Source organism: Stegodyphus dumicola, chromosome 4, assembly GCF_044657685.1.
Source record: "Stegodyphus dumicola isolate Sdum_Otavi_A_Nest chromosome 4, ASM4465768v1".
In the NCBI taxonomy this organism is placed as follows: Eukaryota; Metazoa; Arthropoda; class Arachnida; order Araneae; family Eresidae; genus Stegodyphus; species Stegodyphus dumicola.
Window position 1 is genome coordinate 89311607 of NC_140771.1, and position 15871 is coordinate 89327477.

The following is a 15871-nucleotide window of genomic DNA, read 5'->3' on the forward strand; positions in this document are numbered from 1 at the left end:
TTACGCTTAAGATTTTGGATTATGATAAAGCACACAGGACCTATTTGTCTAAGGGAAAGGAAGCCTTCGGGGTAGATTTTTTTTTGTGGGAAACAAACTGTTAATTCACAATCAATTGTACTTATGAAAAACCCCTAAAACCCCCATGCAGCCGCTAGAATTTACCGGTGCTCAGCTATCTTACCGCTTGGAGATTAGTTGGCTTTCTGAACTTACGCAATACCTATCTGAATTTGAATATTTGCATTAAAAACGAGCAAAATAAAATGACACATTGTAAATAGTACATTTTACTGAAATCAAACTTTCTTTGAAAAAGGAAAATAAATTGTAAGGAATAAGATGGATGGATTTAATTAAACGGCGGGCAATAACGGCGCTGATCATACGTTTCGTATAGGAAATCATTTTCTTCGTGTTATCGTATAACGGAAAATATCCACAGATTATATTTTACAATTTTTAAGAAGTCATGGGTTATTTGCTTTAAGAGAACACCTTCGTGGGCAATTTTCTAAATAAAATTGGCTTGAATTCACGTTACGCATCGGGAAAATCATAAAGACCACAAGCAGCTAAACTGTTTGGTTGCCAACAACAAAATACCAACATCCAGCAATCTTATTCACTCAACTATAGTGAACTTAAACTAATGTTTGTATATTATTAGTATATTAAAATAACGAAAATATTTATTCTAATAAAAATTTTTGTTTGAATATCCTCCCTAATAAGGTATTTCCTTTGGTTGGAGATTTGTCAACAATAAATGCTATGTTCAAACAGGACATTTATTTAGAGCATAATGCTTCAAAAATGTATGCTGGGATCCCTAGAAAAAAAATATCGCCGGGAAATGTATCACCGAAAAAATATTTAATTATTCATATTCTTATGATTAATTATTAAATAATTAATAACTTTTATAATTATTAAATGAAATGCTTATTTATACTTTACCAAATGTACAGCAACACTCTTTCTTTACAAAAATACCATATTGAATAAATTATATTGTAAGCTAATAAGTAACAACATTGCTGTGTTTAATTAAGATATAACAAGCCGAACAAACATTAAATTGGAATTCAAACAACAAAAATCAGCGTTATATTTTCAAATTTTCACAATCTAATTTTCATTATATCTTATCTCGTTCATTTGCGCTTTTGCAGCTGAAGATGATGGTTCGGTAAAACCATCGAAACTAGTCCTGTGAAAATTTGAAAATAACGCTGATTTTTTTTTTTTTTGACTTCCAAATTAATTGCTTTGTTTGTTATTAATATGGCTCATCTTTCCTATTTCAGATAAAATTTACTAGTGTTTCTTGTACAGGAAAGGAAGAATTTTTATTTAGAATCAATAAATTTATGATACACTGAAAAAGGTTTCAATTTATAATTCCCTTTCTGAATATCTTGAATGTATATTAAAAAGTAAAATGCAAATTTAATATTAATATTATGACCCTTAAAAAACACCCAAATGTTTCGCTTATTACTCTCTTAAAACTACGTAATAATTAAGGAAAAAAGAAATTATTTAAAATAATTATTAGTTGTATGCAGTTGAAGAATATAGGAAAATGCTGAAGGTTTTAAAGACTTTTAATTAATGACAAAAATACAGAAAATCGGAAATAATACGAAATGTTTCAACAATATCTCAGAAGGAATAAAAATTGCACCAGATATTTGTCAGAATATAATTATAGTGATAGCAGTTTAATCAGTCTGCATTGAAATTCCGGTGATAATCAGTGACATACAGATTTAGGTTACTTAGGTTAAAAATGCGTAATAATTTAAAATTTTACCGGGTAAATTTTAAAACCAATTTATTTGAAAATTAGCAGCTTCGCTGCGAGCCTTCGTCTGGCTTTTAAATGTACCGGAAAAATGGCTGAAGGGAACTCCAAACGTTAAATTTAAAAACTGCGTAGGATTTTACTCTGCAGAACAACTTCATAAAAAAAGTTATTACGTATAACAAAATTACAATGAAATAAGCAATGTCCCTTAATACAAATATTAATTATCCTAATAAATAAATTAAGCAAATTCCCTTTGCAAAATCTTAAGAACTCAAATGGTATAAAGGAGGTTAAGAACTTTGTTTCCTAAAAAATCAGTCAAAACTTTTCAATATCTTAAAAACAGTGAAATGAGCAATAAATAAAATAAAGGAATGCAAAAAACAAAAAATTCTGAAAAGCAAAGTATAATTAAGGATATTTTATCTTATGTTTTCAAGGGAAAAATTTACAATGAAATAAGCTATATCTCTTAATACAAATATTAATTATCCTAATTAAAAAATTAACCAACTTTCCGTAGAAGAAAAAAATCATGCAAAACTTTCAATATCTTATAAACAGTGAATTAAGCAAAAAAATAACATGAAAGCAACTCAAAAAACATAAAATTCCGCGCAGAATTTTACTCCACAGAACAACTTTATCAAAAAAAAAAAATCAATAAAAATATATTATATTTATATAAAAATGACAATGAAATATGCCAATCTCTTAAAAACAGTGACATAAGAAATACGATGAAAAATTGTTGCCAAACCCATATTTCTAAAAGAATGAAACTATTCAAAATGATGCGATTTCATCAAAAATCTATCAACAACAATAAGACAGTAAAATTGTTGCCAAAATCACATTTTTAAAGATGTGAGATGTGAGAAATGTACTCGGAAGCTTCATTTAAAAAATCTTTTAAAAATACAAAAATAAATTATCATTTTTCCAAAATTATTTTTGTTAAAAGCATTCGCAAGGATGAAAGTTTAACGTGTACAAATATCAAAGAAAAATAAACTGTACATTTTTAAGAATAAACTTTTTTAGAAAATATCCCATTGAAAAAGTGTTAAGCTCCCTTTGTTAAATAAATTCGTATTTAATCGATTTTTAAGTTCGTAAAATAGCTAAGTGCCTACGTTTCATGACGATGTGAAAATGGAGTGTGTAGAGTAAAATCTGTCTTTCCTATAGCCCATTATGTTTCAAAATGACACGATTTCGTCACAAAACATGAAATAAAAAAAATTCGAATTTCGAAAAAATCGCTTCGAAGTGCACTGGCTCTTGTGTAGATGTACCTATGTACCAAATTTCGTAGCCGTGGGTCTATTAGCTTACGCGCAGCGCGAACGAAAGGCACACACACAGACAGACTCTTTCTTTTATTATATGTAGAGAAGATATGTAGAGATAAGATTGTTTAAGGGAAGGAAACTTTTAAGTTTCGCAGCTGTACCCCCTGCGGCATTAAGACGGTCATCATGGAGAGTCTAGCCTTTTGCAATTCTCTTGAGAGCTCACCAAACAATATTTAGGAATCAATCTCACTTAGCGGAATCATTGAAGTAAAATTCTGGGAGGGATGGGAAATAACAAAAGAACTGCTTGACAATTTTCAGAGGTTTAGGGTTATTTTCGCGACATTTTACGGGGAGTTCGGTCCAAAACTAGCGACAGTTTTAAAGGCATTCGCAGAAAATCACTCGACAGGCTAAGGGTTAATTCTAAAATGTCGTAACATCAATTTGGCGCCCCTTGGATTCTGCGCCCGGGGACAGATGCCCCCCTTGCCCCCCCTCTAGCTACGCCCCTGCTTCACTGCCAATATTTGTATTCTTTGAGCCGATGTACATTGTTCTGATATGGTCCTAAAAAATTCTTCGAAACAGTTTTCTTTTGCGTATTGACGAAGTTTTGTGTAAAGCTCAACGAAGAGGGCGCTCACATCGCGAACACCCCGGAAGTGTCCGTTTCCGGTATTGCTGTGTTTGTGAGATACAACAGGTGATCCTCAATAAGGCTACTCTAGAGGAGCTTACTGCATACCTCGTTTCCACTACTGCATACGAACGCGTTGCACCAATTGAAGACACGCCTACGGCATCCGTACAAGCGTTTCCATTGCCGCGTATCCTTAAAATATTTCAATTTTCCGCCACTAGGTGTCACTGTAATTTTTAGCCCCAAACAATCAGTTCGCGAGTTACGACGCTGATTTTGATTTGATATGGATCCTGACGCAGAAAAGTTTTGTCTACTAAATTAGATGTTATTGGAAATTTTTATTTCTGCTTATGAACTGCGAAAGTAAAGTAGGGTAGCAATTTTTAGATAAGTAAGATTATAATGCATATTATGAGCATCACTAATTCCATAGAAGCTGAAGTAAATTAAAAAAAAAAATTGCGTTACTAGAAGCCTTAAATATTAATGAAATAATATATATATTATTAAAACTAAAATGTACTGTTAGTGAAAAAATAAACAAATAAATAAATAAAATAAAAAAGTTAAAGGAATTAAAAAATAGTTGGTACTTTAAAAATACAAAGCAACTGTAAAGAAAGGTTCACAATATTTACACAAAATTTGCTATGTTTGTATACGCTGACTTCAGGGTCATAGCTGGATAATTTATTAGAAATAATATTTTATGGATTATCGATAAAATATTATTTTTAATTTAAACATTTTTAATTCATATCTCTTTTTATAGAAGTTATAAAAATAAGATTTTTCTCTCTATATATACACACATAAGGTAAAGAAAATGGAAATATTTAATTAATTAATTCCTGCGCTTCTGCTGGAGAGGACTGAATTTAAAAGTAATTATTATAGTAATTTTTTGTTAAAGAAATGTTTAGGACATTAATACTGTGTCATGTTAATTGAAATGAAAATTTAGAGTCGTAAACATCCCAAAGTCTGAGCACATGTATATACATTTACATAAAAGTGAAACGAGTATATATATCTACAGGGTTTTAAAATAAATTAAATTTAAATAATTCATTTGCGCCATTGCTGCAAGGAATGAAATTTGAATTTAACAAACATTTTCTATTCGTAAAAAGCAAATTTAAAGTTAATTAAATTTAAATAAAATTTAATGCAAACAAATAAATGATTAATTATTGCTGCGAACTAATATACAATATCATTTAAATTCTGAGAGCATATATAAATCAAGTGCAAGTATCAAAATCTATGAATAAATATATAATTCAAAAAAATTATTTATCCTATTATTCACTTATGCATTTTTATAAATTTTTTAGGATTAAATCTATTATTCATTTACGCATTTTTATAATTTTTTAGGATTAATAAGCTATCCTATTATTCACTTATGCACTTTTATAATTTTTTAGGATTAATATATTTATTTAATATTTATTATATGGAATTATATATTTATTTATTCATGGATTTTGATACTTGCACTTGATTTTCATATCCTCTCAGAATTTAAATGATATTGTAGATTAGTTTGCAGCAATAAATAATCATTTATTTATTTGCATTAAATTTCATTTAAATTTAATTAACTTTAAATTTGCTTTTTACGAATAGAGAATGTTTGTTAAATTGAAATATGTATGTACAGGGTATGTTTTAAATTAGTATTATATAATTTTCAAACTTTCTTGCGGGGGAAGTTTAAATAAATAAGAGCATAAATAAAACAATATATTTAACGCATATAATAATGGAAATAAATTATAAAACACGAATATAGATGAAATTGGAACAAAACGCTGAGAAAGTTGCAGACAGGGTGCAAAAAGCGTATGGGATTCGAACTCACGACCCCCAAAAGTAAACATCATTACCGTCAGTTTTACCACTAAGCTAGCATCACACTGAAATCGTGCACATATTTTGACTTATATACATCATCAAGTAAATCAATTCTTAAAACTAAATATTTTGGTCCTATTTCAGTGTTATCGTCTGAAAAATTCACCAGAGTTTTGTTCTTCAGCTTCTAGTACATTTTTTACAAAAACATTATCTTTTAAATTGGCGTTCCGATTGAAGTTAATCGGGCTGCTAAAAATATATTTAATGTGCTTACAAATATATGTTAGCCAAAAAGATATATTTATAAAGAGAAATACAAATTTAACATACTCTTTAATGCTGTGGAATATTTAAAACATATTTAATTTATAATTAACGTTTTTAGTTTTTACCTGTTTCAAAAGAAAAAGATAACAAATCTTTTAATCATATCTAATTTGGGTTCATCTTTACAATATGGTAACTGGTAGTTTGGCGACATTTTGGAAGCGATAAAGGTTACTACCTGGCACTTTGGTAATAATGTGAGCAGTACTCAGTTCCGATTACGCATTATTTTGTGTGAGGGAAATGAGAGATCATGGGATATGTCATGTGATATTAATGGACGAATTACGGTTCTTTAATCGGAAAAGGGGGGAAATCGGGATTTTCACGTGGTAAAAAAGGAATAATTCCGCTAATTATTCCTTTTTTACCACGTGAAAAAATCTGGAAATTTTGTATTTGGCTTTATTCTGTGTTGTGTGAAACAGTGTTCATGAATTTTTGGATCCCATGGCCGTAACTAAAGTGAATTCGAAATGGGTATTTATGTATGTATTAATTTAATGTATGTGCTCATTTATATTTTAAGTAGTGTTTTTGAATTTAATTATATTTTAATTAAATGATAGTTATTTTGTGAATTTTATGTTTGTAGGAATTTGGTATACGTTTTAGTTGAAGTAAACGTGCATGGAAATAATTTAAATATCTGACAATAAGTATTTGTAATGGTTGCGGTATGAATTCGTTGGTGACGTGTATAATGTAATAGATGATTTAGAGGTAAAAGTTTTTGGATATTTTATTTATTTTACATGTGGAAATGTTCATTACTTTTTCGCGATCAGGTAATTTCATATATGTTCTTTTTACCGGGTTTAAAGATTGAGAAAATTGTCATGTATTTTCGTGAAATTTTTCTAATTTATGAGAAAAAAGCAGTGTACATGGATATAGTGAAGAGTGTGCGCAATGCCATTTTTGTGCAATTCTGGGATGTTTTTTTAAGTAAAAATAAGTCGGCGTGTACATGGTTTATGTGTATGTGTTATTTTGAAAAACGCGTAAGGAGTATGGTATTGTGCACTTTTTCCCAATTTTGCAGTGAATATTTGTCATGATTAAGCAGTTTTGTTAGATAAAATTTCTAGCATAAGTGTAATTCGGCTAGTAGATTGTTGGAAGAAGTGTTCAGTAGATAAAAAGAAAAGAAACATGTCTTTACTTCGTGAAGACAAAATGGCGGCGGGGAAAAAAAATAGAGAGTTGCTGTAGGAGAGTTGGTCGCCAAATTTTCGCCAAAAAAACGCCAAGTTACCATAATGTAAAGATCAACCCTAATTTGCCATAGCAGTTTGATATAGTCAGACATTCATTTTCATTAAAGGTAAATGAGTATGCAGAACTGTGAAATAATTGTCAGGTCAAATTTTGCTATTTCATGGAATTATAATTTTGTCCGTTATTTTCTTGAACACCTGATTCTATCTGCAAATAAGTACTGAAGTTGCAGTTATCTTATTTTTCTTATATTTTTTCAACTAAATTCAGCTAATTGCTGTCTTTTTCAGCACGCAGATTTCTCCCTATAATGTTAACTCCTAAATAAGTATTTTTTAGCAAAACATTCTTTCCCTAAGCGAGCGTTCATAGTTACTCCTGCCGCCATTAATTTTCGATGACAACACATGATTGCTCCTTTTTTACCACGTGACCCCAACGCATCCGCAGACATACGGATAGAAGTTGAACATTGTTGAACTCCATTCGTACGCCATCCGTCACCGCACATCGACCGGATTGCAGATGTCAATCAAAGTGAATTCGCTCGCTGATTGGAGAAACGCATACACACCGCAACGCATACGCAGCAGTGGAAACAGGCCTTTAGACTGGAGGAAACGGCATTCGCCAAAGTCCCATTCTCCTTTCTTCTTGCTTAAAAGCAAGCTTGCTTGCTGTGTTTGTTTACATTGCTGTTGCTACGAGACCTGAATTTTGTTCATTCAGTCGGTACTCCATTAAAAGAAACGTAAAGAGAAATTATAATTAAGTAATACGGGCAATCCACCCAATTAATTCACTGTAAAATAGGCAATCCACCTTAATTAATTCACTATAAAACAAGCAATCCACCTTAATGCAAAGTCATGGTGCATTTTTACTTCATTTATTCTGTAGTTGACTGTGGTAGTCGTGCCGAGACAGATAAGCATCGTTGTATTATACCGTAGCGTAGGGTTCAGTTGCTTCACACATGTCACCGTCGATCGACGCATAGATGACACCCATTTTTTGTTTGTTTAACAATAAACTTTAATAAGTAACAATTTTTGATTATTATACACTATGTGTATAATAATCAAAAATTGTTATACACTATGTGTATAATAATCAAATCATGAATAGGTAAGTCCGGCATTGTCTCCGCCAGATGAGAAAAAAACCATCCCTGCCTAACGAAAAGAAAATGGCGACCTCCTTCCGCCAAAAAAAAAATCGGACCGTCCCTTCCGAAAACCAGGGTGCAAAGTTCTCTTCGCCCCCCTCGTCTTCTTGTTCCTCCTTTCTCCTTCCGTCCAACGAACCACCTGCTCCGTCGGACTAATTATTCCGCTGGCTAGGCTTTTCCTTCTCCTTCTCGGGTTTTGGGCATTACACGCCCCCACCAAGATGAAGATTTGTTTCTTAAGGCTAATTTTCACAACAGGTTCAACCGAACCGTTCAACGTTCATTAGAAATAATGTAGAGTTCATTAGATAAAAAACCCAGCGTTCATCATAAGCAATTCCGAATTCGTCAGAATCAGAATTCAGAGGTTTATTAGTTGACACACTTGATTTCATACAAAATGTCAAAGTTCCTGATGGCTGACATGCATACTGAAATTTTTCAGCCCCCTACCCGACCAGGTGCAGGGGGTACTTAGAAACCAAAATCTGATCAGGATACAAAAGTCTTCTTACCATGTTTTTTCGTTTAACAAATACCAATATTACACTAAACATAACTGCATAAATACATTTTACATTAGACAAACATTTTTTGTTTACCAACATCATTTAAACAAATTATCTCGAAAAGTATTTTAAGGACAAGAATTAAGAGCCTCTGAATATCTGTGGGTCCCCCCTTTTTTTTAAAAAAAAACATTACTATTATTCAGACCAATCGTGACAATGCATCTGCGGCTCGATGTTGTACTCCTGGACGATAAGTGATTTTTAAATCCCATCTTTGCAAAGGGAGAGCCCAACGTGTTAATTTTGGACTCCTAGGTGTAATTTCAGTGAGATATTTCAAAGGATTATGGTCCGTAATGATTTCCACCGTCCCCCCGAAAATCCACTTATCAAATTTCTTGAGCCCGAATAAAACCGCCCAGGCTTCCTTTTTTATGGCTGCCCAATTCTTTTGAGCTCCAGAAAATTTTTGGGATGCAAAAGCTATTGGTTTAAAATGCCCTTGTGCATCTCTCTGAGTTAGACAACGACCGACGGCGACATCTGATGCATCCGAATGCACCTGAAATGGTAAATTAAAGTCAGGCGTGGACAGAGACGTCACCTGACACAGCATATCTTTCAACTTCCGGAAAGCCGCGTCTTCAACTTGACCCCACCGTACATTATTCGGCGCATTCTTTTTCGTCAAAGGTCCAGCTATCTCGGCATAGTTCGGTATATATGTGCGATAAAATCCCATGAGACCCAATACCGAACGGACTCCCTTTTTATTCGTGGGCCTTTCTAGAACTTTAATTGCTGCAATCTTACTAGGATCTGGGCCGTGTTTGCCGTTTCCTATCTTATGTCCTAGGTAATCTATTTCCTTAGCTGCAAAATCACACTTACTGAGCCTGACAGAAAATTTTAACTGTTCCAGTATCTTAAGGATCGTTTCGAGATGCTTCAGGTGTTCTTCAAACGTGTTTGAAAAAATTATAATATCGTCTATATATGCTTGGGCGAAATCGCTGTACCGGAAAAGAACCTTATTCATTTCTCTTTGAAAGGTACCTGACGCTCCTGCCAAACCAAACGGCATGACGTTCCACTGAAACGTCCCGTTGTGAGTTGAAAACGCTGTCAGTGGTTTACTTGATTCCTCCATTCCGATTTGCCAGTATCCTCTGAGCATATCTAAACTTGATAGCCATTTTGAATGCCCAGCCACATACATTAATTCATGCATATCCTTCATAGGAAATGCCGGCACTTTAGTGATCGAATTCAACGCCCTGAAATCAACGCACATCCTGATTGTTGCGTCTTTCTTGACTACACACACAACCGGATGGGCTATGTCCGCTTCCGATGGTTCAATGAGACCCAGCTCTAGAAGTGCCTTGACTTGTTTGTCCACCTCCTTGCGATATGCCATTGGAATGTCATAACAGTGAGGTTTTTTTCTGCTCCAGGCATAAGATCAATCTTATGTTGTCTTACTCTAGCAGGTTGAACATGTCTCAAAAATAAGTTCTTGTACTTTCCCAACAGTAGTTTTAGATCATTAATCTGCTTGTTGTTAAGATTAGCGGTACTTAGATTATTTAACATACTTTCAAAACTACTATCCTGGTCTAAAGTAGAGGGAATATTGTCTACCTCCCCGAACTCTTCCCCGTCAAACATTACATTGATTGCATTTGACCGCACAATGAATTTCCTTATTTTATTTTGATGTACACTGCTCAAAAAAAAAAAAAAAGGGGGACAGTGCTATATCTCCCGTTCTACTGGGCCGATTGACAAAATTCAAACTGCGTTTTTCATGTCTCGAAAGCGCGACTTAGGATATATATTAGATTTATATATAGCACTATTCTAACACAGGTATTTTGACACAAAATCGGACTTTTTCTGAAATAACATACCAATTTTTTTCCATATTTCGATTCTACGGCTCAAATTATGCCAGAATACCAAGTTTTGTAAAAATCGTACGAGTAGTTTTTAAAATATTAGCTCTCAAAATTTTAGCTCCTCAATGTTAATTGAATTCGGCAAATATTTATTAATATCTCTTTTTTTACTAAACTTTTTTTATTTTTTCTCTCACATTTCGAAATTTAGGTTCATTCCAAATAAAATTCATCCATTTTTTGTGTTTTATTTTTTAAATTTCTATTTTTAAATAATTTTTATAAGTTTTTCGAAAAAAATTTTGAATTATAACCTATAAAATTTTTACCATCATCATAAAGTAGGTGTATTTTTAAGCATATCTGCAAAAAATTAGACTTTTTTATTCAAAATTTTCTAAGATATACACGAATTTACATATTTTCGCGTTTTGAAATTTCGCATCTTTTTTTTGAGCGATAATAACGCCAAATGTGGTCTATGGATTTTTGTTACACTGAATTGCCACAGCTATTTTTAACCTTAAATTTCAAGTAAAATTTTACAAAGAATTAATTATATGAAATTTTTTCCCACAATAAGACGTAATAAATACTTATTAATACTATATGAAAATCTATTTTTTAAATTATAGATGATATTCAAATTTTAAACAATTTTTTTAAATTTCTCTCTTTCATCCTTTTAAAAAAAAAATAAGAGTACGTTTTTCTAAGATTAAATTTTTACCTTCGGCGTTTTATCGTCTGCTACTTTACTTCGTTTAAATCGAATTGTCTAAAACTGAGAATTTTCGTTTAATGTTTATTTGAATTTAATGAAAATATTTTATGACATTAACTGCATAATTTATTTCTACACAAACTGTTGCTTTTGAAGTGGCTGAAAGAACGGCAGATACTATCATCCATATTTTTAAAGCATTGTATATTTTTATAGAAATATAAGATTTTGAAAAATCATTTTTATAAAAGTCAAATTATGATATAAACATACAACCCTGTAGAGACTGAATTAATGGAAGTTCAATGGTTATGTAGAAATGATCTGCAGCTACTTAATGGCTGGATAAGTCAGCAGATTCTGTGGACAAGCAAGAATAATTATATAAACGACACCCAACATTCTGTATTTTTGTATTTAATGTCAATTTAATCTGTAAAAATGTATTTTTGTGCGTAGCTTATTTTCATTATATCCTTAAAATTCTAATTTAGAATGTAATTGTCAAGAACTGAATCCTAATCATCAGTAATATAATAATTATTACGGTTATTAATAAATCCTTCTTATAAAGTAATTGCAAATATTTCAAAAAACGTTCTGTCTGAACGGAAATATTTTTCTATGCAAAATTTTTAATTTATATTAATAAAGATTGCACACGATATTATTTATTTGCACTTCAATTTTTACCGTCAGCTCTAGTAGAAGTTACAAATCAATTATATTTAATTAAGGACTGGATTGGATTATTTAATTATGGCAAAGCACACGAGGGCTATCTGCCTAAAGGGAGGATGCCTTCGTGGAGGACTTTCTAAGGTAAACTGGCTCGTATACACGTTACACATGGGGAAAACCACTAAAACGCCCATGCAGCCAGCCCGTTCGCGGGATTCGAACTTCCGATCGAACTACCAGTGCTCAGCGTCTTTACCGCTCGGCTGCTAGTGGGCTATTTAATTAAGGAATGACCATCTAAATTTAGAAACAGCGTACCGTAACAGCAATTCAATTATTGGCGCCGTATCTTTCATGTTACTCCTGATTGGCAAGCTACATGATTTTTAATGAGTATTCGGGTTTTGCTAGTAACTTCATTTGGAAATCGCGCTTAAACTAGGTTAGTTGGTTATTTGAACATAGAAAGAATGTGGGAGCTATTTGGTTAAGATGCTTTCATAGAGAACCTTTGTAAAGAGAACCTAGAAAACTACGAAAACCAACCATGCAAAACCCTGGGTTAGAATTCGCAACAAACAGTTAGTATTTAACAATCTTCAAATGCTAGGTAACTGGTGAGGCTCCAATTAAATCTCCAATTTAATATTTTATTTGTAAATATTTAAAATATTGTTGTATACTTAGACATAAAAAGCAGAACTACCAAGCCGTAGTGCAAATGAATATTCATTTTCTTTTGCAATAATTGTACTCACTTAATATTCTTGGAATATGAGCTAAAGATGGAACGTTCTCGGAAGATTAAAGAAGTGTTTAAATCCAGTGATATAAGGTTTGTCTTAGAAGCTCAGGATCAAAACGATTCTGCAATTGCCTCATTAGTTGACTTGTAAATGGTTGTGAATTAAGCAGATGACTTTTAATCTTACGTTTTCAGCCAGACAACGTATTCGAAATGTTTTGTATTGCATGATAATGCATCTTTTCATTATTCAATAACCAGTCGGAGAACCGCTTGTGTTCCGAAAATAAGTATGTGTACTCAATCGTCCTGCATGTTTTTCAAATTTGTTTTCTTGTGATTTTTTTTCTTTCCCAAAAACTAAAGTTGCCTCTCAAAGGAAAGTTTTTTGATATTGAAGAGACAAAAGGAGTATGGCATCTACTTTTAGAGGCATATCAAAAACAGATCTCTACAAGCCTTCTCTTCCATTACATGTTGTGCAGTCAGACAAAAAGTTGCATCAGCGTAAATTATATAATCTATTTTTATTACACTCTGATTACTTTACTAACATACAGTGAATATATACTAAATCTTTTACATCAGCTTAAGTAATTCGGAATTTTTGACGAAATTGTTGTCGGAACTAGGACTTAGAAGATAGGTCGAATATTTCGATAATCCAATAAATTGAAGGTCGAAGTTTCAATATTTTATTTTCGGAGGGAGGGGAATTTTTTTCAGTTTTGTTCCATTATCCTAAGTATATTTGCTTCGATTCTTTATTTTTTCTATAAAAGCGGCAATCTTACGCATGGTATACATATAACGCATAGCTTCAATTAAAATTTAATAATATACAGGGTGTTTATAATTAAAGTTCCACATTGAAACGGTCATAAAACAAAAACTACTGGATCAAATGTTATCAAACCTGGTAATCGTGTAAAAGAGATCATAGGAATTTATTTTCCGCGAAAAAAGGGAAGTTCCAAACCTCACCACCAGGGGGAAAATGGCGCTGTATGCAATATTTTTAAACGAAATATGGGTCGGAATCTAACTTAACCTTTTGTTACACGGGTTTAATATGTTGCATACCCTTAAGAAATTTTGAAGTAAGAAAATTACCATTTAAAGGCGTTAAATTCGATAAACGTCGAGTGCGCCATCCGTGTAAGTGAGAAATTCGTCCGTGAAAACCACGAATTAGCGATTAGAAAATGTGAGATCGCAAATCACTCGCACAAGTGCGTACAATCTGGAAATCGTTTTCTTACAGATCGCTAATTTGTAATTTTTGAAGCCTGAATTCGACCCTAAAACATGAAGATACTGATTCAAAACGCTTTTAATCGATTTGGGCCAAAAAAATCCCTCATGTTATCTATCTAGTTCCATTGCATTCTCCTACTGCATTCGATTGCATAGCAGTCATTCCACACCGTTTGGTGTGGAATGACAGCTAGTTTTATAGCTGAACCATTTTTCCCTGAAGAACAGTCGACAGCTGGACTACTGTGATTGCAGCTCATTTAGAGTCAATGTTAAAATGTTTCGTGATACATGAACTGCAGTAACGTGGCATTTTAGATACTACGATTTTTATGCACGGCTGGGCCCCACCTCACGTGTGTCGCACAGTTACTTAGGCAACATTTCACGAATGAACGTCTTATACGCCAACACTTCCCTTCTTCCCACCAGACCTCAACCTCTGTGACTTTTAGCTATGGGGTTTTCTCAAAAGCATTGTTTATGGTGATAATCTAAATAATTTGGCAGAAATGAAAAATGTTAAACACTGACATGTCCGTAACATTCCTCCCGATATGCTAAGAGCTGCTGTTGAGAATGCAGTAACAGGATTTAACTTGCTTTCGGAAAATGCTAGACGCTACATTGAACATGCTTTGTAACACGTTTCGGAAAATATTAAACACATTTTAAACAGATGTTTTCGTGTCTTATTTCATTTAAGAATCTTGTATACAGCGTCATTTTCCCCCTGGTGATGAGTTTTTTTAACTATTTTTTTCCTCGCTGAAAATAAATTCTCATAACCTCCTTTACACGATTCCCAAGTTTGATAACATTTGGTACGGTAGTTTTCCTTTTATGACCATTTCAAATTGGAACTTTAATTATAACCACCATGTAAATTAAACTTTAAAAATTTTACAGTTTGGTTCAAGTCCCAGCTTTAAAAATATATATATAAATATAATCTTTTATATTAATCCTCTTAGAAGGAATGTTTTAAGAAGCTAATTTTTCTCTCGCGTTATAGATTGTATAAAAAAACATGATCTTTAATATGATTTAGATTGTTTCAGCCGCTATAAAAATCGGGTTACTCGGTGGTACAGAATTAACCCTGCTGGACTGTTTTATTTCATTATCATTTAGCAAAAATCTTTTAATTAAAATATTTATCCTTTAGACTTCGCTTTTTTTATTTATAGTTAAAATGACTAGAAAATGAAAAGCTGTCTTCAGCTGAAACGCAATTCATGTAATTGATATTTTAAAAAATTGACAAGAAAGCAAAATTTATGGAAGTCTAGCAATCGAAAAATCTTAATTTTCTTGTGTGTGCACTGAAAATAATTGTAGAAGGAAAGAAGAAAATTAGGGAGAAAAGTAAGCAAAAATTTGCAGGGAAATTTGGCTCTCAGACATACCAAGATGTTTCAAAAAGTTGGACGCTTTTGAAGATACTTTCAGGATACTTCAATGAATTTAGGTGTTCAAAGAAAAAACACTTGGACGTGTACACCAGCAAATACCATTAGTTGAGCTTGTGGTTAACAGAAAAGATAATATGGTTTAGACTATATGGTTTTATAAATTTAAATTACGTTATAGAACATCATATCGTATCATAAATGGAGAATCCCATGATTTTCTCATTCGAATTATTTGAAGATTCAGGAGTTTATCCAGTGATGTATGTGGATGTCACCTAAAGATGTTTTTTTTTC